Genomic DNA, 27,975 nt, shown 5'->3' with positions numbered 1-27,975 from the left:
TAAGCAAACCCATGGGTAAATATAATAGACATTCATTTTTCTCTTGAATTTTCTTAATTAGGTTTGATGGTTGAAGCAAACATTTTTTTATACAGAAAAAACTTCTCTTTGTGCATGATTATTTGCCACTCACAGATATCTAGCAAAATGGCTTTTTTTTTAATACTTCAAGTTCTAGGGTACATGTGCACAATGTGCAGGTTTGTTACATATGTATACATGTGCCATGTTGGTGTGCTGCACCTGTTAACTCATCATTTGCATTAGGTATATCTCCCAATGCTATCCCTCCCCCACTCCCCCACCCCACGACAGGCCCTGGTGTGTGATGTTCCCCACCCTGTGTCCAAGTGTTCTCATGGTTCAATTCCAACTTATGAGTGAGAACATGCAGTGTTTGGTTTTCTGTCCTTGCGATAGTTTGCTCAGAGTGATGGTTTCCAGCTTCATCCATCTCCCTCCAAAGGACATGAACTCATCCTTTTTCATGGCTGCATAGTATTCCATGGTGTATATGTGCCACATTTTCTTAATCCAGTCTATCATTGATGGACATTTGGGTTGGTTACAAGTTTTTGCTATTGTGAATAGTGCTGCAATAAACATACGTGTGCATGTGTCTTTATAGCAGCATGATTTATAATTCTTTGGGTATATGTCCAGTAATGGGATGGCTGGGTCAAATGGTATTTCTAGTTCTAGATCCCTGAGGAATTGCCACACTGTCTTCAACAATGGTTGAACTAGTTTACAGTCCCACCAACAGTGTAAAAGCGCTCCTATGTCTCCACAAACTCTCCAATACCTGTTGTTTCCTGACTTTTTAATGATCGCCATTCTAACTGGTGTGCGATGGGATCTCATTGTGGTTTTGATTTGCATTTCTCTGATGGCCAGTGATGATAAGCATTTTTTCATGTGTCTGTTGGCTGCATAAATGTCTTCTTTTGAGAACTGTCTGTTCATAGCCTTTGCCCACTTTTTGATGAGGTTGTTTGATTTTTTATTGTAAATTTGTTTAAGATCTTTGTAGATTCTGGATATTAGCCCTTTGTCAGATGGGTAGATTGTTAAAACTGTTCTCCCATTCTGTAGGTTGCCTGTTCACTCTGAAGGTAGTTTCTTTTGCTGTGCAGAAGCTCTTTAGTTTAATTAGATCCCATTTGTCTATTTTGGCTTTTGTTGCCATTGATTTTGGTGTTTTAGTCATGAAGTCCTTGCCCATGCCTATGTCCTGAATGGTATTGCCTAGGTTTTCTTCTAGGGTTTTTATGGTTTTAGCTCTAAGGTTTAAGTCTTCAATCCACCTTGAATTAATTCTTGTAAAAGGTGTAAGGAAGGGATCCAGTTTCAGCTTTCTACATATGGCTAGCCAGTTTTCCCAGCACCATTTATTAAACAGGGAATTCTTTCCCCATTACTTGTTTTTGTCAGGTTTGTCAAAGAGCAGATGGTTGTAGATGTGTGGTATTATTTCTGAGGGCTCTATTCTATTCCATTGGTCTATATCTCTGTTTTGGTCCCAGTACCATGCTGTGTTGGTTACTGTAGACTTGTTGTACAGTTTCAAATAAGGTAGTGTGATGCCTCCAGCTTTGTTCTTTTGGCTGAGGATTGTCTGGGCAATGTGGGCTCCTTTTTGGTTCCATATGAACTTTAAAGTAGTTTTTTCCAATTCTGTGAAGAAAGTCATTGGTCACATGATGGGGACAGCATTGAATCTACAAATTACCTTGGGCAGTATGGCCATTTTCACGATATGGATTCTTCCTATCCATGAGCATGGAATGTTCTTCCATTTGTTTGTGTCCTCTTTTATTTCATTGAGCAGTGGTTTGTAGTTCTCCTTGAAGAGGTCCTTCACATCCCTTGTAAGTTGGATTCCTAGGTATTTTATTCTCTTTGAAGCAATTGTGAATGGGACTTCACCCATGATTTGGCTCTCTGTCTGTTACTGGTGTACAGGAATGCTTGTGATTTTTGCACATTGATTTTGTATACTGAGACTTTGCTGAAGTTGCTTATCAGCTTAAGGAGATTTTGGGCTGAGATTTCTAAATATACAATCATGTCATCTGCAAACAGGGACAATTTGACTTCCTCTTTTCCTAATTGAACACCCTTTATTTCTTTCTCTTGCCTGATTGCCCTGGCCAGAACTTCCAACACTATGCTGAATAGGAGTGGTGAGAGAGGGCAACCTTGTCTTGTGCCAGTTTTCAAAGGGAATGCTTCCAGTTTCTGCCCATTCAGTAAGATATTGGCTGTGGGTTTGTCATAAATAGCTCTTATTATTTTGAGATGCATCCCATCAATACCTAGTTCATTGAGAGTTTTTATTATGAAGGGCTGTTAAATTTTGTCGAAGGCCTTTTCTGCATCTATTGAGATAATCATGTGGATTTTGTCTTTGGTTCTGTTTATGTGATGGATTACATTTATTGATTTGCATATGTTAAACCAGCCTTGCATCCCAGGGATGAAGCCCACTTGATCATGGTGGATAAGCTTTTTGATGTGCTGCTGGATTCGGTTTGCCAGTATTTTATTGAGGATTTTTGCATCAATGTTCATCAAGGATATTGGTCTAAAATTCTCTTTTTTGGTTGTGTCTCTGCCTGGCTTTGGTATCAGGATGATGCTGGCCTCATAAAATGAATTAGGGAGGATTCCCACTTTTTCTGTTGATTGGAATAGTTTCAGAAAGAATGGTACCAGCTCCTCTTTGTACTTCTGGTCGAATTCAGCTGTGAATCTGTCTGGTCCTGGACTTTTTTTGGTCGGTAGGCTATTAATTATTGCCTCAATTTCAGAACCTGTTATTGGTCTATTCGGGGATTCAACTTCTTCCTGGTTTAGTCCTGGGAGGGTGTATGTATCCAGGAATTTATCCATTTCTTCTAGATTTTCTAGCTCATTTGCATAGAGGTGTTTACAGTATTTTCTGATGGTAGTTTGTATTTCTGTGGGATCGGTGGTGATATCCCCTTTATCATTTTGTATTGTGTCTATTTGATTCTTCTCTCTTTTCTTCTTTATTAGTCTTGCTAGCGGTCTATCAATTTCGTTCATCTTTTCAAAAAACCAGCTCCTGGCTTCATTGATTTTTTGAAGGGTTTTTTGTGTCTCTATCTCCTTCAGTTCTGCTCTTAGTTATTTCTTGCCTTCTGCTAGCTTTTGAATGTGTTTGCTCTTGCTTCTCTAGTTCTTTCAATTGTGATGTTAGGGTGTCACTTTTAGAACTTTCCTGCTTTCTCTTGTGGGCATTTAGTGCTATAAATTTCCCTCTACACACTGCTTTAAATGTGTCCCAGAGATTCTGGTATGTTGTGTCTTTGTTCTCATTGGTTTCAAAGAACATCTTTATTTCTGCCTTCACTTTGTTATGTACCCAGTAGTCATTCAGGAGCAGGTTGTTCAGTTTCCATGTAGTTGAGTGGTTTTGAGTGAGTTTCTTAATCCTGAGTTCTAGTTTGATTGCACTGTGGTCTGAGAGACAGTTTGTTATAATTTATATTCTTTTACATTTGCTGAGGAGTGCTTTACTTCCAACTATGTGGTCGATTTTGGAATAAGTGTGATGTAGTGCTGAGAAAAATGTATATTCTGTTGATTGGGTGTGGAGAGGTCTCTAGATGTCTATTAGGTCCACTTGGTGCAGAGCTGAGTTCAATTCTTGGATATCCTTGTTAACTTTCTGTCTCGTTGATCTGTCTAATGTTGACAGTGGGGTGTTAAAAGTCTCCCATTATTATTGTTTGGGAGTCTAAGTCTCTTTGTAGGTCTCTAAGGACTTGCTTTATGAATCTGGGTGCTCCTGTATTGGGTGCATATATATTTAGGCTGGTCAGCTCTTCTTGTTGAATTGATCCCTTTACCATTATGTAATGCCCTTCTTTGTCTCTTTTGATCTTTGTTGGTTTAAAGTCTGTTTTATCAGAGACTAGGATTGCAACCCCTGCTTTTTTTTGTTTTCCATTTGCTTGGTAAATCTTCCTCCATCCCTTTATTTTGAGCCTCTGTGTGTCTCTGCACCTGAGATGGGTCTCCTGAATATAGCACACTGATGAGTCTTGACTCTTTATCCAATTTGCCAGTCTGTGTCTTTCAACTGGAGCAGTTAGCCCATTTACATTTAAAGTGAATATTGTTATGTGTGAATTTGATCCTGTCATTATGATGTTAGCTGGTTATTTTCCTCGTTAATTGATGCAGTTTCTTCCTAGCATCGATGGTCTTCACAATTTGGCATGTTTTTGCAGTGGCTAGTACCATTTGTTCCTTTCCAGCGTCGATGGTCTTTACAATTTGGCATGTTTTTGTAGTGGCTAGTACCATTTGTTCCTTTCCATATTTAGTGCTTCCTTCAGGAGCTCTTGTAAGGCAGGCCTGGTGGTGACAAAATCTCTCAGCATTTGTTTGTCTGTAAAGGATTTTATTTCTCCTTCACTTATGAAGCTTAGTTTGGCTGGATATGAAATTCTGGGTTGAAAATTCTTTTAAGAATGTTGAATATTGGCCCCCACTCTCTTCTGGCTTGTAGAGTTTCTGCCGAGAGATCTGCTGTTAGTTTGATGGGCCTCCCTTTGTGGGTAACCCGACTTTTCTCTCTGGCTGCCCTTAATATTTTTTCCTTCATTTCAACTTTGATGAATCTGACAATTACGTGTCATGGAGTTGCTCTTCTTGAGGAGTATATTTGTGGTGTTCTCTGTATTTCCTGAATTTGAATGTTGGCCTGCCTTGCTAGCTTGGGGATATTCTCCTGGTTAATATCCTGCAGAGTGTTTTCCAACTTGGTTTCATTCTCCCTGTCACTTTCAGGTACACCAATCAGACACAGATTTGGTCTTTTCACATAGTGCCATATTTCTTGGAGGCTTTGTTCGTTTCTTTTTACTCTTTTTTCTCTAAACTTCTCTTCTCGCTTCATTTCATTAATTTGATCTTCAATCACTGATACCCTTTCTTCCACTTGATCAAATCAGCTACTGAAGCTTGTGCATGCATCACATCGTTCTCGTGCCATGGTTTTCAGATCCATCAGGTCATTTAAGGTCTTCTCTACACTGTTTATTCTAGTTAGCCACCCGTCTAATCTTTTTTCAAGGTTTTTAGCTTCTTTGCAATGGGTTCAAACATCCTCCTTTAGCTTGGAGAAGTTTGTTATTACCGATCGTCCGAAGCCTTCTTCTCTCAACTCGTCAAAGTCATTCTCCTTCCAGCTTTGTTTCATTGCTGGCGAGGAGCTGCGTTCCTTTGGAGGAGAAGAGACGCTCTGATTTTTAGAATTTTCAGCTTTTCTGCTCTGGTTTCTCCCCACCTTGGTGGTTTTATCTACCTTTGATCTTTGATGATGGTGACGTACAGATGGGGTTTTGGTGTGGATGTCCTTTCTGTTTGTTAGTTTTCCTTCTAACAGTCAGGACCTTCAGCTGCAGGTCTGTTGGAGTTTGCTGGAGGTCCACTCCAGACACTGTTTGCCTGGGTATCACCAGCGGAGGCTGCAGAACAGCAAATATTGCAGAACGGCAAATGTTGCTGCCTGATCCTTCCTCTGGAAGCTTCGTCTCAGAGGGGCACCCGGCTGTATTTGGTGTCAGTCAGCCTCTACTGGGAGATGTCTCCCAGTTAGGCTACTCCCAGTTAGCCAGGCGTGGTGGTGCACGCCTGTAATCCCAGCTACTCAGGAGGCTGAAGTAGGAGAATTGCTTGAACCCAGGAGACGGAGGTTGCAGTGAGCTGAGATCACGCCACTGCACTCCAGCCTGGTGACACAGCGAGACTCCAACATAAAAAAGAAAAAGAAAAGAAAAGAAAAGAAAAGAAAAAGTGGCTGCCATTGAAGCCCTAGATAATGGTGCACTACAGAAAGCCACTGTCTTGTTCAGAGATGCCATCAAGCTGAATCCTCGCTTGACCATTCTGTATGTCAACAGAGTCAGTATCTTCATTACATTACAGAAGCCAAACGCTGCCATTCGAGACTGACAAATGAAATAAATTGTGATTTGGCTCAGCCTTATAAGTGGTGAGGGAAAGCACACAGATTTCTGGGCCATTGGAAAGAAGCAGCTATAATCTTGCCCCTGACCATAAACTGGATTATGATGAAGATACTAGTACAATGCTGAAAGAAGTTCAACTGAGGGCCAAGAAAATTGCATAACATTAGAAAAAGGTTGAATAGAAATATCAAGAGTAAGAAATCAAAGAAAGAATAAAAAGGGTTAAGAAGGCTCCATAAGATCATGAGAGAGCTCAGAGGGAGAAAGAAGCCAGATGACATTCAGGAGCTCAGTATGGCTCTTTTCCAGGTGGCTTTCCCAGGGGGAATGCCTGGTAATTTTCCTGGAGCAATGCCTGGAATGGCAGAAATGCCTGGATGCAATGAAATTCTTAGTGATTTAGAGCAGGAGTGTTCAATCTTTTGGCTTCCCTGGACCACACTCAAAGAAGAATTGTCTTGGGCCACACATAAAATACAGTAACACTAACGAGAGCTGATGGGCTTTTTAAAAAAAATCGCAAAAAATCTCATAATGTTTTAAGAAAATTTACATATTTGTGTTGGGCCACATTCAAAACTGTTCTGGGCTGCATATGGCCCATGAGTTGGACAAGCTTGACCTAGAGGTTCTTGCAGCCATGCAGGAAACAGAAGTTACGGTGATCTTCTAGGATGTGGCCCAGAACACAGCAAATATGTCAAAACACCAGAGCAACCAAAAAAATTATGAATCTCATCAGTAAATTGTCAGCCAAATTTTTAAAGTGAAGGAAAATGTCCTTTGGACAAGTAAAAGGCCCTAGGTGAAGGAAAAGCAAACTAGATCACCTAATAAATGTTACAATAATACAAACCAGTGTACCTCTGATCAAGACAACTAGAAGGCTTTGAAGATCATCTCTACCCTTCTTCCCCAAATGCAGCTGAATATTTTACTGTGGTTTGCCATTAGGATATTCATTCAAATCATGTGTTCCTGCTAGAAATTACAAACTATAATAAAATACTAAATATTTATTCACTAAATATTTATACTGAATAAAATAGTAAATATTTTAAACCTTAAAATATTTAAAACAAAAGGAGTTGTTAGTTCATATATTTTTCTTTAATAATCATTTTGTATTTTTCCTTTATTAGGCAAGAAAGACACTTAAGTATGGAAGATTTATTGCTCTGGTTTTAGTGAAACACAGGTTTACAAATGGGAGGCAAATAAAACTAATTTAAGTAGATAAAGCTTGAGTTGAATACATGACTACTGAGGAATTTTGATTTCTCTTTTTAAATGGTTTTTTAACATGAATAATTCTGATAAAAATATTGATATTACCAGTATTTCAACAGAACCTGAGGAACAGGTTCTGTTTCTCAGAAACAGACTGGAAATACTTGGTATAGCAGCAGTAATCTTATTATGTTTTACATAGCATGCACCCTCGTGCCGGTTGCATTTAAACCTTACACTATGGTAAAGAATTTTTTTTAATGCTCCAGTAGAGCTGGATTATTCAGCTCTGTTCTTGTTCAATATATCATGAAAATGTTTCATATTATCTCAACAGCGAACAGGCGAAGACTCTCAAAACACAACAGTTGTTTTTTTTTTTAATTCAAAAATTAAAGAGGAAGAGATGATTGCAACTTCATTCTATGAGGCAAGCACTGCTCTGATACCAAAATCAGACAGGGACACAACGAACAAGAAAACTATAGGCCAATAATCCTGATGAATATAAATGCAAAAATCTTCTACAAAATATTAAATACTCAAATTCAACAACATATCAAAAACATCATTCATCGTGATCAAGTGGGATTCATCCCAGGGAATCAAGGATGGTTGAACATGTGAAAATCAATAAACATGATATATCACATCAACAAAATCAGAGACAAAACCCGTATCATCATTTCAATGGGTGCTGAAAAAGCATTTGATAAAGTTCAAAATTCCTTCATGATAAAACCTCTAAACAAACTGGGTATGGAAGGAATTTACCTGAACACAATAATGGCCACATATAACAAACCCATAGCTAATATCATACTGAACGAACAGGGAAAAATTGAAAGTCTTTCCAACGAGATCTCAAACAAGACAAAGATAAGACTTGCACCACTTTTATTTAACATAGTACTACAAGTCTTAGCCAGCACAAACAGGCAAGAGAAACAAGTGAAAGCGTACCCAAACTGGAACTTTAAAAGCCAAATTATCCTTGTTTGCAGACAACATAATTTTTTTTTTAATTTTACTTTAAGTTCTGGAATACATGTGCAGAACGTGCAGGTTTGTTACATAGGTATACAGGTGCCATGGTGGTTTGCTGCACCTATCAACTCGTCATCTAGGTTTGAAGCCCCGCATGCTTTAGGTATTTGTCTTAATGCTCTCCCACCCCTCCCCCACAACTCCGGTGTGTGACGTTCCCCTCCCTGTGTCCATGTGTTCTCATTGTTCAACTCCCACTTATGAGTGAGAACGTTTGGTGTTTGGTTTTCTGTTTCTGTGTTAGTTTGCTAAGAATGATGGCTTCCAGCTTCATCCGTGTGCCTGCAAAGCCCATGAACTCATTCTTTTTTATGGCCACAATGATCTTATATTTAGAGAAACCTAAAGACTCCACCACAAAAAAGCTTAGAACTGAAAAACGTATTCAGTAAAGTTGCAGCATACAACCTCAACATACAAAAATCAGTAGCATTTACATACACTACCAGTGAAAAATCAAAAAAGCAATCGGATTTAAAATAGCTACCAAAAATAAAATGAAATACTTAGGAATAAATTTAACCAAATAAGTGGAATATCTCTACAAGAAAAACTACAAAACACTAATGAAAGAAACTGAAAAGGACACAAAATAAACGGAAAGATATGCCAGATTCATGGATTTGAATAATTAATATTGTTAAAATGCCTATACTTTTTTTGTGTTTTTTTTTCTTTATTTATTTCTAAGATACAAGGTCCCATTTCATCACCAGGCTGGAGTGCAGTAGAACAATTAGCTCACTGCAGCCTTAAACTCCTAGGCTCAAGGGATCCTCCTGCTTCAGCCTCCCAGGTAGCTGGGACTACAAATACACCCACCATGCCCAGCTAATTTTTTCTTTTAATTTTTTGCAGACATACGGTCTTGACATCTTGCTTAGGCTGGTCTCGAACTTCTGGGCTCTAGTGACCCTCCCACCTCAGCCTCCCAAAGTGCTGAGATTACAGGTGTGACCTATCACATTCAGCAAAATATCTATACTTCCCAAAGCAATCTATACATTTAATGCAATTCCTATCAAAATACCAATGACAGGAGAAAAAGATGGAGTAAGATGCTGAAAGAGAAGGCTCCACTGATCACCCCACTAAGAGTACAACAATTTAACAAAAAAAAAAAACAAAAGAAAAGAAAAAAAAAACACCTTCATGAAAACCAAAACTCAGGCAAGTACTTACAGCATCCGATTTTAACTTTACATTACTGAAAGAGAAAATGAAGAAGTAGAAAAAACAGTTTTGAATCACAGACACCACCCTTCCCCCAACCCATAGCAGCTACTGCATAGTGCAGAAAACAATTCTGTATGCTGGGGGAGAAACAGCGCAGAAATTGGGAGGCACTGAACTCAAAGCTGTTCCATTAGAGCAGAAATAAAAACCAGAATAAATTTGGCTGATGTGTGCCCATGAAGAAAGCATTTAAACCAGCCCTAGGCAGAGGAGAATAGCTGATCTCAGTGATTGGAACTTGAGTTCCTGAAAGTCTCACCACCTCAGGCTAAAGGCTCTGGGGCTCTAAATAAATTTAAAAGGCAGTCTAGGCCACAAGGACTGTAACTCCTAGGTGAGTCCCAGTGGTGAACCAGGCCCTGAGCCAGTGGATTAGGGAACACACAATCTAATGAGATAACAGCTAGGGTAGCTAAGAAAGTGCTGGCATCACCTCTCCCTTAACCCCAGGCTGCACAGCTTGCAGCTCCAACAGACCCCTTCCTTCTGTGTGAGGAGAGGAGAGGAAACAGTGAAGAAGACTTTGTCTGGCATCTTGGATACCAGCTCAGTCACAGCAGGAAAAGGCACTGCTCAGAGTCGTGAGGTCATGAGGTCCCCTTTTCAGGCCCTAGCTCCCAGATGACATTTCTAGACATACCCTGGCCCAGAAGGGAACCCGCTGCCTTGAAGGGAAGGGCAAAATCCTAGCAAAATTCATCATCTGCTACCTAAAGAGCCCTTGGGGCCCTGAATAACCAGGAGTGATACCCAGGTACTACATCAAGGGTCTTGGGTGAGAATCTGAGACTTGCTGGCAACACAGCACATTTCCAGCTGTGTTGGCTACCGGGCAAGCCTTCTGCCTGACAAAAGTGGAGGGGAAAAGGAAACAGGGCTTTCTCTTGCACCTTAGGAACCAGCGTGGTCATACGTGGGTACAGAACAAAGCAGGCTCTTGGGTCCCTGATTCCAGGACTTGGCTCTTGGACTGCATTTCTGGACCTGGGAGGCCCAGGGCTTCTCCCTGGACCAGGGAGGAGCCCGCTGCCCTGAAGGTGATTCCCAGGCCAGGAAAGAGTCACCACAAGCTGAATGAAGAGCTCTTGGCCTTAAAATATTGGTGGTAGCCTGGCAGTAGGCCCCGTGGGCCTGTGATGGCAGGAGCCACAGGATGAGGCTCCTCTGCCTTCGGAAAGGGGAGGAAAGAAGGGGAAGGATGGTGTCTTGTGGTTTTGGTGCCAGCTCAGCTATGGTACAAGAGAACATAAGGTAGACTTCTAAGGTTTTTGACTCTAGTCCCTGGCTCCTAGATATCACCTCTAAACTCACCCAGGAACTGGGGAAACTCAGTACCCTGAAGGGAAGGACACAGACGTGACTGGCTTTGCCAGCTGCTCATTCTAGAGCTCCAGGGCCTTGAACAGACATATATGGTAGCCTGGGAGTGGTTACAACAGGCCTTGGGTGAGACCCAGTGAGACATGGCTTCAGGTCTGACCCAGCACAGTCCTAGTGGTGGTGACCACAGAGGTGCTTGTATCACTCAAACTCCAGCTTCAGGTGACTCAAAACAGAGAGAGAGACTGCTTGTTTGGCAGAAAGTAAGAGAAGAGAACAAGAGTCTCTGTCTGGTAATACAGAGAATTCTTCCAGATATTGTCCAAGACCATCAAGGTGGTCCCTCTACAAGTCTGAAAAAACCACAGCATTAACTAGACTTGGGGTCCCCCCTAAAGCAGACACAGCTTAAATCACAACATCCAAGTCCCTCTGAATATCTGGAAGGCCTTCCTAAGAAAGACAAACAAGCTCAACAAATAACTAACTCAAAGACTACCTTAAATAACTAACTCTTCAATGCCTACCACAGACAAAACTCTACAAGTATCAAGACCATATCCAGGAAAATATGGCCTTACCAAATAAACTAAATAAGGCACCAGGAACCAAATCTAGAGAAACAGAGATATATGACCTTTCAGACAGAGAACTCAAAATAGCTGTTTTTAGTAAACTCAAAGAAATTCAAGACAACACAGAAAAAAAATCCAGAATTCTATCAGGTAAATTTAGCAAAGAGATCAAAATAATTTAAAATAATCAAGCTAAAATTCTGGAGTTGAAAAATGCAACTGATGTACTGAATAATGCACCAGAGTCTGTTGAATCAAGAATGACTCATTGTGCAGAATGAATCAAGCACAAGAAAGAATTAGTGAGCTTTAAGACAGGCTATTTGAAAATACACAAAGGAGACAAAAGTTAAAAGAATAAAAAACAAGCAAGATGACAGGATCTAGAAAATAGCCTCAAAAGAGCAAATCTGAGAGTTGGCATTAAAGAGGAGGTAGAGAAAGAAATAGGGTTCGGAACTTCACTAAAAGAAATAATAACAGAGAACCCTCCAAACATAGCGAGAGACATCAATATCCAAGTTCAAGAAGGTTACAGAACACCAAGAAAATTTAACCCACAGAGGACTACCTCAAGACATTTAATACTCAAACTCACGAAGATCAAGGATTTAAAAAAGGATCCTAAAAGCAGCAGGAGAAAAGCAGCAAATAACTAACATACAATGGAGCTCCAACATGTCTAACAACAAACTTTTCCATGGAAACCTTACAGGCAAGAAGAGTGGCATAACATATTTAAAGTGCTGACGAAAAAAAAAAAAAAACTTTTACCCAAGAATAATGTATCCAGGGAAAATACACTTAAAACATGAAGGAGAAATAAAGACTTTCCCAGATAAACAAAAGCAGAGGGATTTCATTAACACCAGACCTGTCCTACAAAAAATGCTAAAGGGAGTACTTCAATCAGAAAGAAAAAGGATGACGACAAGCAACGAGTAATCATCTGAAGGTACGAAACTCATCGGTAATACTAAGTACACAGAAAAATACAGAATATTATATATAAAACTGTAACTGCAGTGTGTGAACTACTCTTATCCTAAGTAGAAAGACAAAATGATTAACCCACAAAAAATAATAACTACAACTATTCAGGATAGGCAGTACAATAAAATATAAAAAGAAACAATAAAAAGTTGAAAAGCAGGGGAATTAAAGTGAAGTTTTTCTAAGTTTTCTTTTTGCTTGTATGTTTATGCTAACAGTGTTAAGCTGTTATCAGCTAAAAATAATGGATAATAAGGTAGTATTTGCAAGCCTCATAGTAATAACAAAAAAAATACAAGAGATCCAAAAAAAAGCAAAAAATTAAATCATATCACCACAGAAAAATATCTTCACAAAAAAGAAGATAGAATGGAAAGAAAGAAAAAAGAGAAGACAACAAAACAACCAGAAAACAAATAACAAAAGAACAGGAATAAGTCCTTACTTATCAATAATAATGCTGAATGGAAAGGGACTAAACTCTCCAATCAAAAGATATAGCATGGTTGAATAAACGAAAACGCAAAACCCAATGATCTTTTGCTTACAAGAAGCACTCTTACCCTATAAAGGCACATGTGGACTAAAAATAAAAACATGAAAAAAGATATTCCATACCAATGGAAACCAAAAAAGAGTAGAAGTGGCTATACTTAGACAAAATAGATTTCAAGACAAAAATTATAAGAAGAGTTGAAGAAGTACACTATATAACAATAAAGTGTCAATTCAGTAACAGAATATAACAATTTTAAGTATATGTGCAACCAACACTGGAGAACACAAATATACCAACCAAATATTATTAGAGCAAAAGAGAAAGATAGACTTTAATACCATAATAGCTGGAGACATCAACACTCCACTTTCAGTACTGGAGATATCTTCCAGGCAGAAAATCAACAAAGAAACATCAGATTTAATCTGCACTACAGATGAAATGAATCAAATAGATATTTACAGAACATTTCATGCAAAGGCTGCAGAATATACATTCTCTTCCTCAGCACATGGATCGTTCTCAGGGACAAACTAGGTCACAAAACAACTCTTAAAATATTTTAAAAATGGAAACAATATTAAGCATCTTCTTTGACCACAATGGAATAAAACTAGAAATCATAACAAAGACTTGTTGAAACTATACAAATGTATGCAGATAAAACAACATGCTCTTGAATGACCAGTGGATCAGTGAAGTAATTTTTTAAAAATGACAAATTTCTGGAAAGAAAAATACAGCAAAAGCAGTACTTCGATGGAAGTTTACAGGTATAAGTACCTACATCAATAAAGAAGAAAAACTCTGAATGAACAATCTAACAATCCATCTTAAAGGACTAGCAAAGCAAGAGCAAATCAAACCCAAAATCAGTAGAAGAAAAATAATAAAGGTCAGGTCGCACATGGTGGCTCACACCTGTAATCCCAGCACTTTTGGAGGCCAAAACAGGTGGATCACTTGCTCTCAGGAGTTTGAGACCAGCCTGGCCAACACGGCAAAACCCCATCTCTACCAAAAACACAAGAAATTAGCTGGGCATGGCAGCACATACCTGTGGTCCCAGCTACTCGGGAGGCTGAGGTGGGAGAATCACTTGAGCCTAGGAGGCAGAGGTTGCAGTGAGCTGAGATCACACCACTGACTCCAGACTAAGTGACACTGAGACCCTATCTCCAAAAAAAAAAAAAAAATTCACAGCAGAAATAAATAAAATTGAAATAAAGAAAACAATTTTAAAAAATGAAAAAAGAGTTGGTTTTGGCCGGGCGCAGTGGCTCACGCCTGTAATCCCAATACTTTGGGAGGCCAAGGTGGGCAGATCATGAGGTCAGGAGATCCAGACCATCCTGGCTAACACAGTGAAACCCCGTCTCTACTGAAAACACAAAAAATTAGCCAGGCATGGTGGCAGGTGCCTGTAGTCCCAGCTACTCAGGAGGCTGAGGCAGGAGAATGGCGTGAACCCGGGAGGCAGAGCTTGCAGTGAGCCGAGATCAAGCCACTGCACTCCAGCCTGGGCAACAGAGCGAGACTCCACCTCAAAAAAAAAAAAAAAAGAGTTGGTTTTTTGAAAAGTTAAACAAAACCGACAAACTTTTAGTCAGACCAAAAAAAAAAAAAAACAAAAAACAGATTATCCAAATAAATAAAATCAGGGATGAAACATTACAACTGACACTGCAGAAAAACAAAGGATCATTAGTGGCTACTGTGAGCAAGTATATGCCAATGCCAATAAATTGGGAAATCTAGAAGAAATGGACAAATTCCTAGACATCCAACTTACCAATATTAAACAATAAAGAAATCCAAAACCTGAAAAGACCAGTAACAAGATAAAAGCCATAATAAAAAGTCAGCCTGGTGCAGTGGCTCACACCTATAATCTCAGCACTTTGGGAAGCTGAGGCAGGTGGATCACTTGAGCCCAGGAGTTTCAGACCAGCCTGGGCAAAATGGTGAAACTCTGTCTCTACAAAATATACAAAAATTAGCCGGGTGTGATGGTGTGTGCCTGTAGTCCCAGCTACTTGGGGATCTGAGGTGTGAGAAATGCTTGAGCCCAGGGAGGTTGAAGCTGAAGTAAGCCATAATCATGCCACCACACTCCAGAATGGGTGACAGAGTGAGATCCTGTCTCCAAAGAAAAAACAAAAGCAGGCCGGGCATGGTGCCTTACACCTGTAATCCCAGCACTTTGGAAGGCCGAGGTGGGTGGATCACGAGGTTAGGAGATTGAGACCATCCTGGCCAACATGGTGAAACCCTGTCTCTACTAAAAATACAAAAATTAGCTGGGTGTGGTGGCACGTGCCTGTAATCCCAGCTACTCAGGAGGCTGAGACAGGAGAATCGCTTGAACCTGGGAGGTGGAGGTTGTAGTGAGCCAAGATTGTGCCATTGCACTCCAGTCTGGCGACAGAGTGAGACTCCATCTCAAAAAAAAAAAAAAAAAGAAGTCTCCCAGTAAAGAAAAGCCTGGGACCCAATGGCTTCAGCGCTGAATTCTATCTAACATTTAAAGAAGAACTAATACCAATCCTCTTTAAAATATTCCAAAAAACAGAGTAAGAGGGGATACATCCAAACCATTCTACAAAGGCCAATATTACCCTAATACCAAAATCAAACAATGACACATGAAAAAGGAAAATTACAGGCCAATATCTCTGATGAACATTGATGCAAACATCCTCAACAAAATACTAGCAAAATGAATTCAACAATATATTAAAGAGATCATTCATCATGATCAAGTAAGATTTATCCCTGGGATGGAAGGATGGTTCAACATACACAAATCAATGTGATACATCATTATCAACAGAATAAAAGACAAAAACCATATGATCATTTCAATTGATTATGAAAAAGCATCTGATAAAGTTCAAAATCCCTTCATGATAAAAACCCTAAAAAAAAAAAAAAAAACAGGTAACTAGGAACACACCTCAACATAATAAAGGCCATATACAACAGACCCACAGCTAGTATAATACTGAATGTGGAAAAGCTGAAAGCCTTTCTTTCCTCTAAGATCTGAAACACTACAAGGATGCCCACTTTCAGTGTTTCTCAACATAGTACTGGAAGTCCTAGGTACAGCAATCAGACAACAGAAAAAAACACAGGGAATCCAATTTGGAAAGAAAAAAGTCAAGTTATCCTTGCAGATGATATAATCCTATATTTAGAAAAACCTAAAGACTCCACGCAAAAAAACCTTTTAGAACTGATAAATTCAGTAAAGTCACAGACAACAAAATGAACATACAAAAATCAGTAGCATTTCTATATGCCAACAATGAACAATCTAAAAAAGAAATTCAAAAAGTAATTTTCTTTACAATAACCACACATAAAATTAAATCTATGAGGTAACCAAAGAAGTGAAAGATTTCTATCATAAAAACTATAAAACACTGACTAAAGAAATTGGAGGGATGCCAAAAAATAAAAAACATTCCATGTTCATGGATTGGATGAATCAATGCTGTTAAAGTGTTTATACTTCCCAAAGAAATCTACAGATTCAATGAAATCCCTACTAAAATACCAATGACATTATTCACAGAAACAGAAAAAACAATCCTAAAATATATTTGGAACCACAAAAGAAACAGAATAGCTGTTTCTTAGCTACCCTAAGAAAAAGAACAAGTCTGGTGGAATCACATTACCTGACTTCAAATTATACTACAGAGCTATAGTAACCAAAAGAGCATGGTATTGGCATAAATATAGACATATACACCAAAGGAACACAATAGAGAACCCAGAAACAAATTTACACAACTACAGTGAACTCATTTTCAACAAAGGTGCCCAGAACACACACTGAGGAAAAGACATTCTCTTTAATAAATGGTGCTGGGGAACCTGAGTATCCATATGCAGAATGAAACTAGACCCCAACACTCACCATATACAAATATCTAATCAAAATGGATGAAAGATTTGAATATACCCTCAAACTACAAAACTACTAGAAGAAAATTTTGGGGAAACTCTCCAGGTCACTGGTCTGGTCAAAGCTTTGTCTCAAAAAAAAAAAAAAAAAAGAGTCTCGCTTTGTCACCAGGCTGGAGTGCGGTGCCGTGATCTCAGCTAACCACAACCTCTGACTCCCTGGTTCAAGGGATTCTTCTGCCTCAGCCTCCCGAGTAGCTGGGATTACAGGCACATGCCACCACGCCCAGCTAATTTTTGTATTTTTAGTAGAGACGGGATTTCACCATGTTGGCCAGGATGGTCTCAATCTCCTGACCTCGTGATCTGCCCACCTCAGCCTCCCAAAGTGCTGGGATTACAGGCGTGAGCCACTGTGCCTGACCCTGACAAAAAATTCTTAAGTAATGCCCCAAAAGGACAGGCAACAAAAGAAAAAATGGACAAACGGGATCACATCAAGTTAAAAAGCTTCTTCACAGCAAAGGAAACAATCAACGAAATGAACAAACAACCCACAGAATAAGAGAAAATATTAATGACTAGAATATATAAGGAACTCAAACAACTCTATAGAAAAAAATCGAATAATCTGATCAAAAAATGGGCAAAAGATTTGAACACACATTTCTCAAAAGAAAATATACCAACTGCAAAACCGACATATGAAATGGTACTCAACATCACTGATCATCAGAGAAATACAAACCAAAACTACAATGAAATATCATCTCACCCCAGTTAAAATGGCTTATATCCAAAAGACAAACAATAACAAATGCAGATGAGGATGTGGAGAAAAGGGAACCCTTGTATGCTGTTGGTGGGAAAGTCAATTAGTACAACCACTATGGAGAACAGTTTGGAGGTTCCTCCAACAACTAAAACTAGAGTTACTATATGATCCAGCAATCCCACTGCTGGTTATATACCCAAAAGAAAGGAAATCAGTATATCGAAGAGATACATGTGCTCCCATGTTTGTTGCAGCACTGTTAACAACAGCCAAGATTTGGAAGTAATCTAAGCATCTATCAACAGACAAATGGATAAAGAAAATATGGTACACATATACAATGGAGTACTATTCAGTCATAAAGAAGAATAAGATCCTGTTATTTGCAACAACATGGATGAAACTAGAGATCACTATGTTAAGTGAAATAAATCAGGCACAGAAAGACAAACATCACATGTTATCACTTATTTCTGGAATCTAAAAACCAAAACAACATAACTCATGGAGACAGAGAGTAGAAGAATGGTTGGTTGCCAGAGGGTGGGAAGGGTCATAGGGAAACAGACGGTGTGGTGGAGATGGTTAATGTGTATAAACAAATAGGGAGAATGCATCAGACCTAAAATTTGAAAGCACAACATGGTGACTACAGTCAATAATAATTGGATTGTACATTTAAAAATAATTAAAATAGTATAATTAGACTGTTGGTAATACAAAAGATAAAAGCTTGAGGGGATAGATACCCCATTCTCCATGGTATGATCATTACACATTGCATGCCTGTATCAAAACATCTGATTTACCCCATAAATATATAAATCTACTATGTACCCCCCAAAATTAAACATAAAAAATTAAAGAGAAAACCTCTGACACTCCTCACAGAAAGGAAAAAAAAAATCCTAAACTGTATGTGGAACCACAAAAGACCCCAAATAGCTACTGCTGGGCAAAAAAAACAAGCCTGGACGCATCATAATACCTGACTTCAAAATACACTACTACAAAGCTATAGTAACCAAAACAGCATGACTGGCATAAAAACACACATAGATCAACAGAACAGAATAGAGAACTCAGAAATAAGTCCACACACTTAACAGCCAATTCATTTTCAACAAAGGAACCAAGAATATACATTGGAGAAAGGAGTCCCTTTAATAAATGGTGCTGCAAAAACTGGATATCCCTATGCAGAAGAACCAAACTAGATCCCCATCTTCAACCATATACAAAAACCAACTCAAAATGGATTAAAAACTTAAATGTAAGACCTGGCACTATTAAACTACTAAAACAAAACAAAATTAGAAAAATGCTACAGGACATTGGTTTGAGCAAAAATTGTTGGGGAAGCCCTGAAAAATCACAGGCAACAAAAGCAAAAATAGATAAATGTGATTACATCAAACTAAAGTTCTTCAAAGCAAACAATCAATAAAGTGAAGAGACAACCTACAGAACGAAAGAAAATAATCTGCAAATTATCCATCTGTCAAAGGATTAATAACCAGAATATATGAAGAACTCAAATCAACAGCAAAAGAAAAAAAATCTAATTTTAAAATGGACAAAATACCTGAATGGACGTTTCTCAAAAGATGTACAAATGGCAACAGGTATATTAAACAATGCTCAATATCACTAATAATCAGGAAAATGTAAATAAAAACTACAATGAGATATCCATCTTACCCTAGTTACAATAGCTATTACTAGAAAGACAAAAAATAACAAATACTGGCAAGAAATGTAGAGAAAAGCACATACACTGTTGGCAGAAATGTAAAGTGACACAGCCATTATAGAAAACAATATAGGGGTTCCTCAAAAAACTAAAAAAGGACTACCATATGATCCAGCAATCCCGTGCTTGGTACATATCCAAAGAAAAAGAAATGAGTGTGTGGAAGATAGAGCTGCACACCTATGTTTATTGGAGCATTATTGGCAATAGCCAAGATGTGAAATCACCCTAAGTGTTCAACAACACATGAAGGGATAAAGAAAATATAGTATACAAAACTGAATGTTATTCAATGATAAAAACAAATAAAATCCTGTCATTTGCAGCAACATAAATGGAACCGGTGATCATTACGTTAAGTGAAATAACACAGTCACAGAGTTTGTTTGTTCTCAAGATGGCTGACTAGGGATGTCAGGTGCCAGCTCTTCTCAGAAAGAAGATCAAAGTTACTGGTGAACGGACAAATCCCAAAAGAAAAACTGAGAAAAAGTAGCCAGGACTTGTCACAGTAGCCATGGGAAGGACATGGGATGCAAAAAGGAAAGCATCGAGAGTCTAGCAAAGATCGACCCCTGGAAAACTGGAGTCTCATGGAAAGGGTAGGTGGGAGTACTTCTCTGCTGCACTCACCCCTGTAACATTCTATGAATCACCAAACTGTTGGAAAGACCCTCTGCCCTGGTAACCCAGAGCTACGCTATTGGTGATTATTTGGGAACTTGTCAAGCACAAAGAACCAGGTAGCCAGCTCCCACAGGCTACCTGCATTCCCCTCAGACCTGAACTGAGACAGACCATGCCATACAGGTTCGGCACTTGTCGTAAGCCACTACCATGCCGAAGGACTCTCTGCCCTTGAGTCACAGCACCACCAGATCCCCTGCAAATATACCCTACAATCCACTGTGACTTTGACAAACACAGAGAACCATCAAGTCCCTGGGAAGCTGCAGGATGCCTGGAGATCTAACCCTCAGTGTGGGCCACCCATAAGGGAGGGGGAAGTGCAGCCCACCAAAGCCCTCGTTGGCACAAATAAAACATAGGAGTAGTGCCAATCACTGGGGGGGCCAGCACCAACACCCAGAAATGGCTGTGGAGAATGGGTCCTCTCCCACCCTAACTGCTCCCATCGATTGTTGCAGAAGCAGCAGTAGTTCTTCCCACTGGAGGATGACACGTGTGTACTTGGAGAAAGTGTTGTTTGTGTTGTTTGTGCTTTTCATGGTGGCTCCATCCTTGCTGAATGTGAGTCCGTGCCACTTGGGCCTACATGAAAGGAAGGGTCCAACTCCCCCTCCCTACACAAAATGGCAGTGTCCTGGCAATAAAGGACAGCCAATTCATGGAGTTGCCTGCTCTGGATTAGGGGGAAAGGCTGTGCCCAGGGCTCATTTTGGTGGTAGCCATGAGAAGGGCATATTCACAGCCTGCAGCCACACTGCAGCCAGGAATGAAAAAGACAAAGTCTTTATGAAGTGAAGGTCATGAGTCCTGCAACAAAGTCATGATAGGGAAGCAGACTGCATTCCCACTGAATAATGACAAGGAGCTGATGCACTCCTCAGCCCCTCCCCTAAGAACTAAGCACACTCCAACAGGATCGCTTTCCACCAACCCCACATCAGGGCAGGTGCTTCCACTTACCATCAGCCTACCTAAGGGAGAACCAGCTCTTACTCTTAAGCACCACCTACTGGATTTCAACCTGAACTGTACCACCAAATAAAAGATACGCTGCCCGAAGGGCTTGGTGCTAGATAAGTTTCCTGAGTTCTCCCTATCCTCTGCCCTGAACGATATATGTAAGCTAATTCATCCAATACATCGCTACAACAAACAGTATCTGAGAAAGCTGCCACACAGAAGATATCCACAACCAGGGAACACATACAGAGCTTTGGCCCCCTGAAAGCACCCAGGAACTAAGCCAAACAATTATGCACATCCAGACAAGCAACTGCTAAAAGAAATCATCACCACCAAATCAATCTCACAAGAAATGCTCAAAGGAGTTCTAAAGATGAAAATGAAAGATACCTACTACCATAAAAGTGCATGTAAGTATAAAGCTCACGTATCATATGACGCAATTATACAATTGAGACAGCAAAGCAACTAGCTGACCATACTATCACAAGGACAAAACCTTACATAGCAATATCAACCATGAACATAAATAAATGAAATGGCACATTTAAAAGACACAGAGTGGCAATTTGTATTTAAAAAAAAAAAAAAAGACCCAACCTTCTGCTGCCATCTCATATGTAATGACACCCAAAGGCTCAACATAAAGGGATAAAAATCACACAAATGCAAAGCAAAAAAAAAAAAAAAGAGAGCAGGGGTTGCTCTTATTCTATGAGATAAAACAGACTTAAGACGAGCAACAGGAAAAAAAAGACAAAGAAGGCCATCATGCAATGATAAAGGGGTTCAATTCAAAAGAAGATTTAACTATCTCAAATATATACACACCCAATATCATACCACCCAGGATATAAAACATATACTACCAAAATTACAAAAAGAGACAGAGAGCCATACAGCAATAGTGGAGAACTTCAATACCCACAGACAGAACTAGACACATCACTGAGGCAGAAAAAAAAGAAACTGTGGACTTAAATTAAACTCTTCACCAAATGACCTAATAGACATCTACAGAATACTCCAAGCAACTACCACAGAATATACCTTTTTCTCATCTGCGCATGGGACATTCTCAAAAATTGACCATTGGGGAGTGGCAAAGATGGCTGACTAGAAGAAGCTAGCGTATGTGGCTCTCACAGGAACAAAAGGGGTGAGTAAATACAACACCTTCAACTGAAACATCCAGGTACTCACATTGGGATTAATCAAGGAAAGAACTTGACCCACAGAGAACAAAGAAAAGCAAGACAGGACAACGACCCACCTGGGAGCAACATAGAGCCAGGAGATCCTCCACCACCCAGCAAAGTGGTGAGTGAATGAGCAACCCTGGAAAACCATGCTTCTCCCACAGATGTTTGCAACCTTCGGATCAGGAGATCCCACTAAACCAGGACTTTCAGTCTTCAGTCTGAGCTACGTAGAGTCTCGGCAGAGCAACCACTCAGGCGTGCATGGAGACCCTGGAGCCCTAGATACTTGGGCTTCCAGCAAAAGTAACTAGAGCTACAGCAAAGTGGAAGGTTAGACTGCTGTATGTACCCCTAGGAAAGAGACTGAATCCAGAAAGCTCAGCAGCAACGGCCTGCAGGCCCCACTTCCATGGCACCTCAGAAGATAAGACCCACTGGCTTGGAATTCCAGCCAGCTACAAGTAGTGGCACTGAACCTCCCTAAGAAGGAGCTCCCAGGGGGAGGGGCAGGCTGCCATCTTTGCTGTTTGGGCGACTTGGCCATTCTAGACTTTGGGCTTTGGAGTCTCTGAAGTGAGCAGGGACTGAACAGGACCCCAAGCACAGCACATCTGCTCTACCAAAACATGGCCTGACTGCTTTTTTAAGTAGGTCCTGACCCATTACTCCTCACCAAACAGGACCTCTCAACCGTGGTCTCCAGCCACCTCCTACAAGTGGCTTTGGGCCAGCAGCCAGTTGAGTATACCCCAAGCATACAGTAGCAGCCCTTTGGAAAAGTGGCCAGATTATTATATGAGTACCTGTTCCCATATCTCCTCACTGGATAAGTCCTCCAGGCCTAAGCCTCAACTATCAACTATAGAGCCAGAACTATCAAGCCAGTACCAACTCAGCAACTCCCTAAGCAGAGCCTCCAGGGGCAACTGAAAGCCTCTCTGGCACTGCTTCTGCAATGGAAGTGCCCTTCCTATCCTCAGAAAAGAGGAAGAAAAGACCCTAAGGGCCTTATCCACACCTCTAACAAGCTGCAGTCAACCCAAAAAGAGCAGGCCATTCTGTCTCCTGCAGGTCCCATACAACCCCCACGGCTCATCACCAGACAAGGAACCCCTGACTTGGGCCCACAGTACAAACCCCCCATCATGGACTGACTGCACTGAGCAAATTCTGACCTGCATCTCTCTGGGTTGGGGTCCCCAAGAGTCAACCAAATGACCCTTGGCCACAACCAGTACCAAGATCTCTTCCTCTGCTGCCTCTAAGCTGGGAAAGAAACATAAACACTCGGCACAGAGCTACAGTGGGCAGCCAAGAAGTACAAAGTCATAAATTACAGCCAGCACTCAAGAAAGAGAGGAACCCACACTTCCACAGCATTGAGAGGGAACATGGCTACAACTATGAGGAAACACAGAGAAGCCACACAACCGAGCAAGAGTCTACCAACTGACCAATGAGCCTAAGTGTCGCCTTCTGGATTATATCCCAAAACTTCAACACCAAAAATACCTCACTAAAATAACCCCCTCTGAAACTAGAGACAAGAAGTCAGCTTCAAATAAAACCCCCACACAAAGCCTCAGCTTGGTGAAAACATCCAGAAAAGTCAACTGACTGTACTCAATCTACACTGTAGTTAAAGGAACACCCACATGCAGAGATGAGAAAAAATCAATGTAAGAACTCTGGCCAGAGTGTCATATGTCCTACAAAAAAGCCACACCAGGCCAGGCGCAGTGGCTCACACCTGTAATCCCAGCACTTTGGGAGGCCGAGGTGAGTGGATCACAAGGTCAAGAGATTGAGACCATCCTGGCCAACACCGTGAAACCCAGTCTCTACTAAAAATACAAAAATTAGCTGGGCATGGTGGCATGTGCCTGTAGTCCCAGCTACTTGGGAGGCTGAGGCAGGAGAGAATCGCTTATACCTGGGAGGCGGAGGCTGCAGTGAGCCAAGATCATGCCACTGTACTCCGGCCTGGCGACAGAGTCAGACTCTGTCTCAAAAAAAAAAAAAAAAAAAAAAAAAAAAAAACCATACCAGTTCTCCAACAAGAGTTCTTGACCAGGCTGAATTAGCTGGAATGACAGAAATAGAATTCAGAATTCAGAATACAAGTAGAAACAAAAATAATCGAGAGTCAGGAGGATGACAATATGAAACCCAAGGAAAATAAGAACCACAATAAAGTGATACAGGAGCTAAAGCACAAAATAGCCAATATAAAAAAGAACCTAACGGGTCTGACAGAGCTGAATAACACAATACAAGAATTTCACAGTGTAATCACAAGTATTAACATCAGAATAACCAAGCTAAGGAAAGAATCTCAGAACTTGAATACTGGTTCTCTAAAATAAGACAGAGAAAAATAAAGAAAAATAGAATAAAAAGAAATGAACAAAACCTCTGAGAAGTATAAAATTATGTAAAAAAGAGGCCAAATCTATGAATCACTGGCATCCCTGAAAGGGAGGGGGAGAAAGCAAACAACCTGGAAAATATATTTCAGGATATCATCCATGAAAACTTCCCCAACCTTGCTAGAGAAACCAACAGTCAAATTCAGGAAATACAGAGAACTCTTGCAAGATTCTACATAAGAAGATCATCCCCAAGACACATAACCGTCAGATTTTCCAAGGTTTGAATAAAAGAAAGAATGTTAAAGGCAGATAAAGAGAAAGTGCAGGTCACCTACAAAGGGATCCCCATCAGGGCAACAGCAGACGTCTCAGCTGAAACCCTACAAGCCAGAAGAGACTGGGAGCCTATACTAAACATTCTTTATTATTATTATTATTATTATTATTATTATTATTATATTTTAAGTTCCAGGGTACATGTGCACAATGTGCAGGTTTGATACATATTTATATATGTGCCGTGTTGGTGTGCTGCACCCATCAACTCGTCATTTACATTAGGTATTTCTCCTAATGCTATCCCTCCCCCTGACCCCCATCCCACAACAGGCCCCAGAGTGTGATGTTCCCCTTCCTGTGTTCAAGTGTTCTCATTGTTCAGTTCCCACCTATGAGTGAGAACATGTGGTGTTTGGTTTTCTGTCCTCGTGACAGTTTGCTCAGAATGATGGTTTCCAGCTGCATCCATGTCTCTGCAAAGGACATGAACCCATCTTTTTATGGCTGCATAGTATTCCATGGTATATATGTGCCACATTTTCTTAATTCAGTCTATCATTGATGGACATTTGGGCTGGTTCCAAGTTTTTGCTATTGTGAATAGTGCTGCAATAAACATACGTGTGCATGTGTCTTTATAGCAGCATGATTTATAATCCTTTGGGTATACACCCAGTAATGGGATTACTGGATCAAATGGTATTTCTAGTTCTAGATCCTTGAAGAATCACCACACTGTCTTCCACAATGGTTGAACTAGTTTACACTCCCACCAACAGTGTAAAAGCATTCCTATTTCTCCACATCCTCTCCAGTATCTGTTGTTTCCTGACTTTTTAATGATCACTATTCTAACTGGTGTGAGATGGTATCTCATTGTGGTTTTGATTTGCATTTCTCTGATGACCAGTGATGATGAACATTTTTTCATGTGTCTGTTGGCTGCATAAATGTCTTCCTTTGAGAAGTGTCTGTTCATATTCTTTGCCCACTTTTTGATGGTGTTTTTTCTTGTAAATTTGTTTAAGTTATTTGTAGATTCTGGATATTAGTCCTTTGTCAGATGGGTAGACTGCAAAAATGTTCTCCCATTCTATAGGTTGCCTGTTCACTCTGATGGTAGTTTCTTTTGCCGTGCAGAAGCTCTTTAGTTTCTGTGCACAAACTAGAGGAAATAAATAATTTTTGAAAAGAATCTCCCAAGACTGAATCAGGAAGAAACTGGAGTCCTGAACAGACCAATATCAAGTTTAAAAATTGAATCAGTAATAAAAAACCTACCAAGCAAAAAAAGCCCGGGACCAGGCAGATTCACAGCCGAATTCTAACAGACGTACAAAGAAGAGCTGCGACCAATCTTACTAAAACTATTCCAAAATATCAAGAAGGAGGAACTCCTTCCTAACTCTTCTACTAAACCATTATCATCCTAGAACAAAAATCTGGCAAGGACACAACAAAAATAGAAAACTATAGGCCAATATCCCTGATAAACATAGATGCAAAAATCCTCAACAAGCTACTAGCAAACTGAATCGAGCAGCGCATCAAAAGATAATTCATCACTATCAAAAGGGTTTGATTCCTATGATGCAAGGATGATTAAACACATGCAAATCAATAAATGTGGTTTACCACATAAATTTTTTTTAGAAAACATGTGATCATCTCAAATAGATGCAGAAAAAGCATTCAATAAAATTCAACATCCCTCATGATAAAAACCCTCAACAATCTAGGCATCACAGGAACACACCTCAAAATAATAAGAGCCATAGATGACAAACCCACAGCCAACATCATAGTAGGCAAAAGTTGAAAGCATGCCTCCTAAGAACTGGAACAAGGCAAGAATGTCCCCCTACACCACTCTATTCAACATACTACTGGAATTCCTAGCTAAAGCAACCAGGTGAGAGAAAGAAATAAAAGGCCATCACAGCAAAAGAAACTATCATCAGAATAAACAGACAACCTTCAGAATTTTTGTAATCTATCCATCTGACAAAAGGTCTAATATTCAGAGTCCACATGGAACTTAAACAAATTTACAAGAAAAAAAAACAACCCCATTAAAAAGTGGGCAAAGGACATGAACAAAAACTTCTCAAAAGAAGACATACATGTGGCCAACAAACATATGAAAAAAAAAAGCCCAACATCACTGATCATACAGAAATGTAAATCCAAAGTACAATGAGATACCATCTCATGCCAGTCAAAATGGCTATTTATTAAAAAATCAAAAAACAACAGATGCTGGCAAGGTTGAGGAGAAAAGGAAACACTTTTACACTGTTAGTGGGAGTGTAAATTAGTTCAACCATTGTGGAAGACAGTGTGGTGATTCCTCAAAGACCCAGAGTCAGAAATACTATTTGACCCAGCAATCCCATTACTGGGTATATACCCAAAGTAATATAAATCATTCTATTATAAAAATACAATCACACATGTTCATTGCAGCACTATTCACAATAGCCAAGACATGGAATCAACCTAAATGCCCATCAGTGACAGACTAGATTTTAAAAAATGTGATACATATACACCATGGAATACTATGCAGCCATAAAAAGGAATGAGATCACGTCCTTTGCAGGGGCATGAATGGAGTTGGAAGCTGTTATCCTCAGCAAACTCATACAGGAACAGAAAACCAAACACTGCATATTCTCACTTATAAGTGGGAGCTGAATGATAAGAACACATGGACACATGGGGGGAAATAACACACACTGGGGCCTGTCAGGGGTGGGGGTAAAGGGAGGATGAGCATCAGGAAGAATAGCTAGTGGATGCTGGGCTTAATACATAGGTGATGGGATGATCCGTGCAGCCAACCACCATGGCACATGTTTACCTATATAAAAAACCTCCACATACCTGCACATGTATCCCTGGACTTAAAAGTTGAAGGAAATAAATACATAAATAAATAAATAAGAAATAAAAGGCATCCAAATAGGAAAAGAAGAAGTCAAATTATCTGTTCACTTACTACGTGACCCTATCCCTAAAATATTCTAAAGATTCCTCCAGAAGTCTCCTAGTCCTGATAAATTACTTCAGTAAAGTTTCAGGATACAAAAATCAACGTACAAAAACCAGTGTCACG

General features: G+C 39.9%; 1 protein-coding gene and 1 pseudogene across 6 annotated transcripts in view; one reads left to right on the top strand and one right to left on the bottom strand.

The window, feature by feature from the left end:
* The window catches only part of DOCK3 (dedicator of cytokinesis 3), a 699,272-nt gene that overhangs the window by 492,736 nt on the left and 178,561 nt on the right, over nucleotides 1-27,975 (bottom strand). The gene's annotated exons all lie outside the window — the stretch shown is intronic.
* On the top strand, nucleotides 5,824-6,778 carry LOC101137072 (hsc70-interacting protein-like; annotated as a pseudogene).

Source organism: Gorilla gorilla, chromosome 2 (assembly GCF_029281585.2).
Source record: "Gorilla gorilla gorilla isolate KB3781 chromosome 2, NHGRI_mGorGor1-v2.1_pri, whole genome shotgun sequence".
Taxonomy (NCBI): domain Eukaryota; kingdom Metazoa; phylum Chordata; class Mammalia; order Primates; family Hominidae; genus Gorilla; species Gorilla gorilla.
Note: the sequence above shows the minus strand (reverse complement) of the source record. Positions and strands in the feature narration are given on the sequence as shown.